This window comes from Amblyomma maculatum, chromosome 3, assembly GCF_055883805.1.
Source record: "Amblyomma maculatum isolate TAMU_Amacu chromosome 3, ASM5588380v1, whole genome shotgun sequence".
Classification (NCBI taxonomy): Eukaryota; Metazoa; Arthropoda; class Arachnida; order Ixodida; family Ixodidae; genus Amblyomma; species Amblyomma maculatum.
This window is the reverse complement of record NC_139346.1, coordinates 129,992,937-130,002,912: the sequence shown is the minus strand read 5'-3', so window position 1 is coordinate 130,002,912 and position 9,976 is coordinate 129,992,937. Positions and strand designations below refer to the sequence as shown.

Here is a 9,976-nt window from a genome sequence, read left to right as displayed (position 1 = left end):
CGCGGCGTGTGTCTTTCCCTCTATTTGATTTTTCTGTGACACGGAGGGCTCCGTGTTGCAGAAAAGTCAGTGTTGTCGTCGGCGTTGCGAGCATAGAATTAGTAAAAGTTTTCTAGATCAAGTCAACAGATTGAGTAATTCTGGTTATCCGCTCCCGTTAATCAGTAGCAGATGTGATAAACTCCTGCTTTGGGTGAAGGGAAAGGACTCGAAAAAGTCTAAGTTGTGCTGCAATAAAAGGACACCAGTGGTTCTGCCGTTTGTGCACCGGTTTTCACATGGGTTGCGGAATGTCGCCAATCTGTATGATGTAGGCACAGTAGTGTCAGCCCTCACGAAATTGTTAGATGTGTGTGCTTTGGTTTAAAAGAAAGGCAGACGCGTTAAAAAGTGAGCACCGCTGCTATGTTAACCATAAATCTAGGTATGTAAGTAAAGTGCAGAGCGCAGGTAATTTACAAAATTCCTCTTGTGAAAAATACTACATAGGGCAGACTGGCGGTTGTTTGAATGTCCGGCTCTTTGAACATAGATATTCTTTAACCCCAACAGCACAAGACAATTTGCCTAAACATTGCTCGAAATGTAAATGCCACCCTATTTTCGATAAAACTATCGTTCTTGGGACATCGCGCAATCAACGTACAATAGAAATTATAGAGGCATATCATATCACGAAAAGAGGGGACAAGTGTGTTAGCGAAGCATCCATTAACTTAACAAAGTAGAGATTACATACTATGAATCAGTTGTCAAGTAGTTTTTTCACGTGTTTTGTGTATCTTTCCAGACTGGCTATTTCCACAATTTTGTCAATTCACTTCTTTTATTTCATGTCTTTGATAATTTTTTGTACCCTATATACTCTGTTAGCATTTCAAATAAAAAGCAGTTGTGAGTAAGCGCTCTTTTATGTATCCCTCATTTTGTCCTTGTCTTCTTTCCTAAAATGCAAATGCATCAACTCGCTCAATTCAGCATTCTTGTCCGACAGGCTACGTGTATGTAAAAGGCGAAGCGAAGCCGTATTTATTTGGTGTTCCGAAGGGTGCGGCACTCAGGAAGCAATATGAGAGGAACTTGCATCGAGCGGACAAAGCTATGGACGACACATGTGTGGTCTGTTATTGCACTTCGAGCCGCAGTATGTGGCACGGGACAACGTGGGCATAACTGAAGGTAAGGAAGTGTGTACTCCATGTGGAAAACCTTGCCACAGAGAGGACGCTGTGCCAACAATCCTCCCGATTTTGGCATCATACTTAACGAAGAGAACGCCGCGAGAAAGACCCACACGAAAAAGAAAGCGGTCAGGAAGCTGTGTTACAGACGCAAAGAACCTATGTTCGCTTACCTGTAATCGTGGCTGTCGTGACTATGCTGGAGACTCGACGGAAAGGCACGCGGTGTGCGCAGCTTCTGGAAGTGCATCAAGAAGAAAATATAATCTGCAAGCTAACACGGACGCTTATCTATTTGGAAGTTTAAAACTTCCGTGTTCTGGAGCAAATACGGTTACCAAGGCTAAGACGGCGTCGTTTACTGTACGTCTGTGCTAACTCCAAAAAGCGAAGTGCACGTGTTCTGTGCGATGTCAGCGCACGTCAAAGATCCCCAGGTGGTCGAAATTACTCCGTAGCCCTCCACTACGGCTTCTCTTTCTCTCTTTCCACTTTAACTCCCACCTTCCTCCCTTTCCTTACGGTGCGGTTCAGGTGTCCACAGACACAAGTGTGACAGATACTGCGCCTTTTCCCTCCTGGGAACAAAAAAAAAACAGTAAAAAAATTAAAGAGCTGTTGTTGTGGCTGTAAGAAGGAAAAGAAAATGCATGGGCTTGCTACTGGCTCTGTAGCTGAGCCACCTCCACTGCCTCGTGCAGACAACAGAGAAAATAAAGAAGAATGAAAAGGAAGAGGGAGAAAAAGACGCGCGCCGCAACAACAGCCGTCGGGTGGCGGGTGCAATGACGGCCTACAACAGATATTCTGTGGCAGGCTAGCCCCCGCCGCCAGCGACGGTGACCCACCTGTTCCAGCCCTATCAGGGGAGTACCAACTGTGGAATCTGCATTGGAGTAATGCGAAAGCACGGATATTGCGTTTGGGTGCTTCTGGTTGCTTCTAGTTGCTTAATTCACTTTTGGTTTTGCCCATTTTAGCCTTTGGTACTTTCAAATTGCGCTCCAATCCCTTCCTACGTCCTTTTTTCGGCTCCACTTCCGGTTGCGGGACGTCACATCCTTGACGTAATATCCATTACGGTATCCTTTTCTCTCTTTCCGCTTTCACTCCCACCTTCCTCCCTTCCCTAACACGCGGTTCAAGTGTCCACGGAACAAATGTGGCAGATACTGCGTCTTTCCTTTCCTACGACCCAGTTATTCTAAATAATTACCTAATTAGCTTATTAGCCTAAGTTTTCGGCAACAACATTATGTCACCCTTTATTGATTGACGTCACTCATTAACCTCTACCTATTCTCAATTACTCATAACTGCTGCGGACACGATTTTGCGGACACGATTTGCGGACACGGTCTGCGGACATGGTCTGCGGACACGACCTACGGACACGACCTGCGGACACGGTCTGCAGACAGAAATCTGTGAGCAAAGCGAAGTCATGCTTTCGCATTAAAAAGTAGTGATGTTCGTTCGCTCCTCTTCTGACGTGTACTGCAAGGAGTACGCAAGAGGTACTTTGTTGAAAGAGGTCCCAGTGGAGACTGAAGTGCAGACTGGGAAAATTCTTAAAGAAACTGACAGTATAATTTTGTGTGCTGGTGCCATACCACAAGAAGGTTATGAAGGTGCGTGGTTGACTAAAACTAAAGGACAACGTTGTTTCACGCCATGGATACTACGTCAGCAGGAGCTGCATGACAAAAGTTGTCGAAAAAGGTAACTATCTTGCGAATTTTTTACATTTTGTTATAGCGTATGCTATTCATTGTTAAACTAGTCAACGTAACGACTCTCTCCTCGTTTTCCAGGGGCGCCCTGAATTTCTTGCAAATATTTGAGGCAAGCTCTACTCGGCCTTCGATCACGAGTTCAGCGCCAGCGCACCTAGGTTAGTTGGTCGGTAAACGTTTATTAAAAACAGTCCAGAGGCCGAAGGCCGTGATCTACGGATTGGTCAGGACTCCTTGGAATCTGGCAGCCTCTAGAGCGAGAATGATGAGCGATCGTTGGTCGCCCAGAGTTGAGATGCGTAGACGAGCCTCCTAAGTATGTTGTGTGGGTGGTTTCGTGGACATGGTCCAGACCATATGAAGAAGGTCTGCTGGGATATTGCAGTGTTTACACATCGGCATGTACCGTTCAGGAAATATATTATGGAATATTTTGGGATTGGGGAAAGTGTTCGTCTGGAGGTGGCGCCATATGATGGCCTCTGTCTTTTTAAGTTCTTGGTGCGGACCTGGATAAAGTTTGCGAGAAAGACGATAGTGTTGAAGGTCGCGTGAAGTGATTATGGTGCCCTTCCTTACCAAGGTGGGCATGTTGGAGGCGGGATGATAATTTACACGGAAAGTGAGCCCTCGAACTAGCTCATGTGCTCCCTTATTGCCTTTGAGACCCATGTGGGTTGCAGCCCAAATCAGTAAGGTCAGGTGTTTAGGAGGATTTGATATGAGTACGCGCAACGCTTCAATCGTAATGCGGACATGCGTAAAATTAAGAATGGCGTGCTGTGAGTCACTTATGACTATTATAGCTTTAGAAGTGGAGAGCGCGAGAGGAACAGCTACTTCCTCCGCTGTAGTGATATGTGGAATGCGCATGGAGCAGGAGACATGAAAAGTCATGTTCTCATCTGTGGCAACCGCTGTTGCAGCAGTACGAATAGGATGACCTACCGCGTCTGTGTACAGTGCGTCAAGTCGGCCAGCATATCGCTGCTGTAGTGACGCGGCCCAAGATTCTCAGCGATCTTGATGATGAGATGGATGCATGTTATGGATGGGGGGGGGAGAGGGAGAGTCTTGATGTTGGTCCTGATGGCAGTTGTTAGATTGACCACCGAGGATGGCGGACGGAGGGGAGCGATGCGAAGTGGTGCGAGCATAGAGCTGCCTGCGGAAGTTAGTGAGAGCCGTTAGCGCTGGGCTAGGAGAGCCGCATCAATGAGCTTGTCAACCGTGTTGGAGACACCAAGGCCGAGGAGGAGTTTGTCGTTGGAAGTAGAGAGAAGAAGAGCAAGGGCTGCTTTGACGCCGCTACGGATAAGGCAGTCCAGGAGGTTCTGCTCCGTAAGCGTGAGACGTAAATATGGACGAGTATAAGCAATACGACTTATGGCAAATGCTTGGAAGAGATGAAGGAGATTGGCATCCTTCATGCCTGCTCGCTTGTTGGCAACGCGCCTTATGAGACCGGCTGTCTGCTGTGTGTGTCGATGCAAGCTTTGTGTTGCGTTAGTGTTGGCTTCGTTTGCTCGGACGTGGAGGCCTAGAATTCGGATGGTGTCGACTGTACGCATGAGAAGGTTGTTAATAGTGTGGCGGATATCTGGAGATGTGGGGGGTTTCCGGATGCCGGGATAATGCACAAAGAAGAGCTCAAATTTCTGCTGAGCACTTACGTCCTTTGTCCAATAGTCCTCAATTGTGATGATCGCAGCATGGAGATTGTCTTCAATGTGTCCGTCACTGCCGCCAGTCTTCCAGAGGATGGCGTCATCAGCATAAATGCTATAATGAAGGCCCTTGTGGCGGGCGAACCGAGCCGGAAGGCCCATCATAGTGATGTTGAAAAGTAGCGGAGAGAGGACGCAGCCCTGCGGCGTGCTTTCGTTGCCCAGGGAGATATCCTTGAGGGAGTGGGGACCGGCAACGAGCGTGGCAGTACGATCAATAAGGAAAGCGCGGTTGTAGTTGTATAGAGTTCCGTCCACCTGCAGATTCTGCAGGTTGGACAGAATAGCAGTGCGTGGAACGTTGTCAAAAGCTTTAGCGACGTCGAAGCCTAACATGACCTTTGTGTCTCGAGTCTTGTGGTCCAGAAGTTCATACTTGAGTTGAAGCATAATACCACACGTGGATAGATGGGGCCGAAAGCCAATCATGCTTGGCGGGAAGTGACCACGATCCTCTATGTATGTCGATAGCCGCGCCAATATAACTTGCTCCATGGCCTTACCCACGCAGGACGTGAGTGAGATCGGACGGAGGTTGTCGAGGCTTGAGGGCTTACCTGCCCACGGCCGGTCTCGAGGGAGAGCGCGTTTCTCTCTTCTCTTACGGCCTCTCCAATGGGGTCTGTTTCCACCGCCCGCCACGCCTCGGTGCGGTCGCCACCGCCCCACTGCTGCTCCTCCGCTACAGCCGTTCACGCGCAAGGGAAACGCGCGCTCGCTCTTCGCTCCGCCCGCATCGGTTGCAATCGGCAGGTCCTGACATTTCACCCCTTATGGCTCATAGGAAGAAGCCGTAATCAGCGCCTGATTTATCGTGTATGAGCAATAAAATAGTCAATATTGTGCGTGCGCGCTAGAGCGCGCGCGCCTTCGTCAGTGCTGTCGCGCACGGTCGAATGAAGTTTCGGGTGCACTTACATCAACACTTTTTGCCCCTAAATTTTTCACAAAACTATATGTACCATTTTATGCAGTGTGCCTTTGAAAGCTGTAAGCAGGTATAGCACGACCTGACGCTAGTCTGCATGGCAAACTGTTCGGTGGATATTCAAAGTATTCTGTCAACCGCTGCCGTTTTCGTTTAGAGCAAAACAGGCACTGACGAAAATTCATAGCACGTCTCAGATTCAGAGTAAGGAACAAAAATTTACGCATACAGTTAAAATTTCAGTTGTCTATTGGAGTGAGCTGTTATAGCTTCGCTTAAAATAAATCAGTAGGTTGAAAGACAGCAGATGTATACGTAGTCTCGCGACTGACGCACACGTAGACAGTCGTAGTCAGTTTAATACCAGTAATAAAAAAAACATTTAGTCAAGGAAATATGGGCATAAACAGATATGCATAATTGAAAAGAGCAGCAAGCAATAAAAAAATATCCTTCAAAGTTAACACATTGCACTCATTCATCAAAACGGTGCATGCGGCTAGAAAATTAGACTCAAAATCTTTTTGGACGGTTTGTGCACATAAGGAGCTGGCCTTTCGTTCCTGGCTGTCACCTTCTTAGCATAATTGACAAGAAGGAGTCTGAGAAATTTCTCACATATTAAAGAAGCGGACCTTGGCTATTGTCAATGCCTTCCGGGCAACTCAGCAAAGGTGAGTTCTCAAGTGCTGGCTGGATTAAGATTTGAAGGACTTCAAGGACATTTGTGTGTGGTAGGTGCACGACAACGTTTTCAAAAAAAGACACGACCTTGTCCAAGAGGGCTACAAACTCTGGTTTTGGATAATGCAGTCCGCTAGAATCTTCTCCTCGCAGAATAGTGTACATGGGGCTGCTTCTTTCGCTGGTTTCAAGAAGGATAGCACAAGCGTCACACCCGAAGTCACTGATTAACTTCACAATGTATCCAGCGACGTAAGCTAAACCAGAATACGTGACAGTGGGTAATGGGACGACCGGAGATACCATCACTTCTTTCAGTTCCTCGGTTACTGATTGCGGTAGAGCTGAAATGATTTCGTCGGTGTCGACACTAGGTGCCTAGGCGCGCAATACAGCGCGACATACAACTCCTATAGTCACCTCTGAATAAATAGCACAGAGAAAAGCTTTTATATTCATTATTGAGGAGTGTCCCTTGAGTAACAGTGGCGAATGTGTAATAAGCAACGCATTCTACCAAAATAATGGGGCAGCGATTGCTCTCTAAGGCAGGCATTACTGCACAGATAGTTAGAAGGAACTATATTAGTTCAATAACATACTAGAAAAAGAAAAAAAATATTGCCTAGGAATTAGTGCTTGAAATAGATTTCCTGTTTTTTTTTCATGAAATAATCATGATATCATGTAAACATTTAATTAAACCAACGTTGATTTGCAAAATTAAAATAATGTTTATAATACAACATAAAACATTTGCTGGTCTATAAATTATATCAAAATTGAAAACAAGACTTAAAATCGTTTACTCTGACGTTATACTACTAAAACTTTATGTCATGTAAGCATTGTGCAACTTACATTACATTTTTATAAAATTATTTTCATCTTCGGTGTTACTTGGATGGTTTCTCATCTAGCGCTGAAAGACGGTTTTGCCATTGTTGCTGTTATGTTTGCCTTGAAGAAGCTTCGATGTGATCATTGCTCATTCACTTTTTTTATTCATCTTCTTGTACAGGCTTGGGCAAAAATTCAGATTAAAATTAACAATAGTAGATACAATGCAGCAATAAATGTCATATGCTTGTCGAGCGTTTGCTGAACGACAGAGCTTTTTAATATAAAGACTCCATTCACGTGTGTAGCACGCTGACAGGATGCCGCTGCAGCATCTACCTTCTGTAATCTTTCATTTAGGGGCTGCACTCACCACGAAACCCGCGGGCGACAGCGCGAAACCAGGCAAAAGCCACCCGCCGCCACTGAAGCAGATGCGGAGCGAACAGTGAGCAGGTCGCGCCCCTTGCGGCGGCGGAGAGCGTGACTCAAGGAGAAAAGTTCCCATTGTTCACGCGGCGATTGAGAAGGCCGTAAGAAAGAGAGCGCGCTCTCTCCCTCGAGACCGGCCGTGACCTGCCTTGGGGATAAGAATGATTTTTGCATGTTTCCATTCTTTTGGGAGCACGCCGGACCCCCAGCATTGCTACATGTAGGCTGTGAGTGCATAAATAGAGCGGTCGCCGAGGTTACGGAGAATCTTGTTATTGATGCGGTCTGGGCCGGACTGCCGAGCCCGGACATAACTTAGCTAGCGCAGCCCGCACCTCTGCCACTGTGATCGGGGCACTGGGAGAAGGGTTGTCGGGATCTGAATAGTCTGGGAGCAGAGTAGGGGCTGCGCAGTCTTGTACTTGTTCCTCAGCTGGGCGAGTAACTCATCTGGAGAGCCTGGAAACTGATGTAGGAGGCGTTCCACTTGTTGGGCGTTCTCTGCACGAGCGCTAGAAAGGTCTATGAGGTGACGCAGGAAGCGCCAGGCATCTGCTCTTGTAATGTTTCTATCTAGTTCGTTACGTAAAGCATCCCAATTCGTTACATAAAGCATCTCAATTTTGGCGATCTAGGGTGAGGGAGTAGCGCTCAATCTCCTTGTTCAGCGCACCTAGCTGTTTGCGTGCATAACAGTCGAGCCTGCGCGTTTGGGAAGAGCTGCTGCTTGCGACCCCAGAGGGCATGCAGGTGTGAGTCGTAGTGGGTCAGGGAATCTTCAGGGTAGACTGATGATGATAAACTCTTTATTTACTCCCAAAGAAGGGGAACCAGCCGAAAGACTGGTTGCACTGCTTAGAGAAGGTCAGCAGGGATCCCTTGGGACTCTGCGGCCTCCAATGCGCGCAAAATGAGCTGGCGCTGTTGGGCGAGCTCGGTGGTACGCAGGAGGGACTCCCACGCATCCCTTGTAGCTGTATTGTCTGCGTTGTGTCGTATACATGTCCACACCATGTGAATGTGGCCGGCTGTGAGCAGTGTTTGCAGCTAGGTGCAATAAGATTTGGGAAAATTTTGCTATATAGCCATGGGTTGGGAAAGGTTCCTGTTTGTATTTTACGCCAATGGACGGCCTATTTGTGGCGGCTTGTACGTCTTGAAATAACTCAGAGGTCCAGAGAATGTTGTCAATCTTCTCAGGCGCAGAGCGGCCCTCTCGGGAGCCATGTCAGTTAGTGAAGAGCTGGGGGCGAGCTGGGCGACCAGCCGGGCTATCTACGAGAACGGGCTCTAGCGTGAGACTTCCGCAATGGGAGAATGAAAAGCAGGACGCCTCGCCCGGGGGGAGCTGTATACGTTTGTGATGGGGTAGAATTTCCAATAGAAGATGATCAATAGTGGAGATGTTAGTGTCGTGCGTGAGAGCGGTTACATTTTTTAGTGCGTAACACTACTAGCCGCAATCACGGATTTCGCCAGGGTCTGTCCGAAGCCGCTAGCTGTGGCTCGCTGTACCGTCGGGGGGCCGAGGGGCACTTGTCGACAAGTGAAGTGGTGGAAAAGCGTCGAGTTCTTGTATTTTGTGTATGCGGCAAGCTTGAAGACTGTGCAGCACAGTTTGATGGGGAGGTGTTGGGCTCGACTTGCCTGGAGTTTGGACAGTTGGCGCCAAACCGACTGAATTATGGGAAGAGCGGCCGGTTGCTGCAGGACAGAGTGTATGCGCGTGTTTACAAGCCTGCCTCCCTTTCGCAGAAGTGTCTCGGTCACGCACGTGTTCCGGTTCGGCACTAACTGATCTGTTCTCGGTTTGAGGGGAAAGGGCGCGGAGGCCATAAATTTCCGAAACGCGGCGAAACACGGGCTGTGGAGAATGCGCGGCAGAGGGAGCTGCTTTCGATGCCTTCTCGGGAAGATGCCTGGACATACGTCCCTTTGAAACAGCCGCCCGGTGCAACCGACCAAGGGCAGCGATCGGAATGTTTGGGCCTTAGGTTTGTGTGTTGTGTGTCTTGGAAGCGCAACCGCCGGCGCTGTTTGTCTTTGTGACTGCTGGCCACCTCTTGCGTGAGCTGAGGGAAGATTTTGGAGAGAGTGTAAATCGCTGAAGTGTATGCATGAAAGGTATAGCGAGGATAAGCGGTGCTACACACCTACTTCGTATTTGATTAACTACTCAAATCGGCCATATTTTTTGAGAAAGGTGACCAAGTTGGATGAAGAGAGAGAGAGAGAGAGAGAGAGAGTTATGAAAAGTACGATAGCCCGCTAGCTTGGAAGTGGACCCCGCCTCTTGGAGGACAATTATTTCTGGGCGATCTCTAAGTTGCAGAAGCTGTTGGAGGAGAACTCGTTTACGGGTGAACCCCCGCCAGTTTCACTGCTAGAGGGTGAGACGGATGGAAGTGTTATTGTGAGCCATGTTGGTTGAAGCGTTGCTCTAAAAGC

The 9,976-nt window shown here is 48.0% G+C and overlaps 1 pseudogene; it reads left to right on the top strand.

Annotated features, from left to right (window-relative positions):
* The first annotated feature begins 405 nt into the window (after positions 1-405).
* LOC146196017 (uncharacterized) lies at positions 406-3,075 on the top strand (annotated as a pseudogene).
* Positions 3,076-9,976: the final 6,901 nt, after the last annotated feature.